We start from the raw sequence: 1341 nt of genomic DNA on the forward strand, positions 1-1341 counted from the left end.
AAATCCCACATCTCATACCAGTTCATTCTACACTGCTTCCGCCTCTTCCGTACAAGGCACACCATGGCAATCTACAAGCTCACATTGCCACCCATTCTTCCACCCCATCATCCTGGCTTCTGGATAGTGGTGCATCACACCATGTCACGTCTGATCTCAGCAACCTCTCCCTGCATGCTCCCTACATGGGCACTGATGACATCATGATTGGAGATGGCTCCAATCTTGCCATTACCCACACTGGTTCCACCTCTCTCAAAACTCCCCACCATCACTTTACATTAAACAACGTTCTCTGTGTTCCATCCATGAAAAAGAACCTCATTTCCATTTCACAATTTTGCACTTCTAACAATGTTTCCATAGAGTTCTTACCATCCACTTTTCTTGTGAAGGAACTTCAGACCGGGGCAACAGTGCTCAAGGGACAAACTAAAGATGGTGTATATGAGTGGCCAACCTCCTCCCCTTTGATTGCCTTCTCCGCAACAAAGACCACATCTTCCGACTGGCACCATCGCTTAGGACATCCTGCTTTTCCCATTCTCAAACATATTGTTTCCAGCAATTCCTTAGGCATATCTTCCTCTCTGTCATCTGATTTTTCATGTAATGCTAGTCTTTGCAATAAAAGCCACAAATGGCCTTTCTCCAACTCTACAATTGTCTCTCCTCAACCTCCTGAAATTATATTCTCCGATGTCTGGACATCTCCAATTTACTCACATAATAACTTCAAATATTATGTAATCTTCATTGATCATTTCACTAAATATATCTGGTTTTACCCACTCAAAAACAAATCTGATGTCAAAGAAGTCTTCATAAGATTCAAAGCCATTGTAGAAAAACACTTCCATTCAACCATCAAAACACTTTATTCTGACAATGGTGGTGAGTACATTTCCCTATCTAATTTTCTTTCCACCAATGGTATCTCTCATCTCACCACTCCCCCTCATACACCTGAACACAATGGTTACTCCGAAAGAAGGCACCTTCACATTGTCGAAACCGGTCTTGCCCTTCTCACTCATGCTTCTTTACCAATCTCTTACTGGACTTATGCCTTTGCCACAGCCGTCTACCTCATCAACAGAATGCCCACTCCCACCTTAAATCTCTCCTCCCCTTACCACAAAATCTTTCAGATAGCCCCAAACTACTCGAAATTAAAGGTTTTTGGTTGCTTATGCTACCCTTGGCTCAAACCTTACACTTCCCACAAACTAGAACCACGGTCCAAGCCGTGTGTTTTCCTTGGGTACTCTCTCACTCAAAGTGCATACTATTGCCTTGATCCTTCAACGTCAAGAATTTATGTCTCAAGACATGTCAAAT

Source organism: Prunus persica, chromosome G7 (genome assembly GCF_000346465.2).
Source record: "Prunus persica cultivar Lovell chromosome G7, Prunus_persica_NCBIv2, whole genome shotgun sequence".
In the NCBI taxonomy this organism is placed as follows: Eukaryota; Viridiplantae; Streptophyta; class Magnoliopsida; order Rosales; family Rosaceae; genus Prunus; species Prunus persica.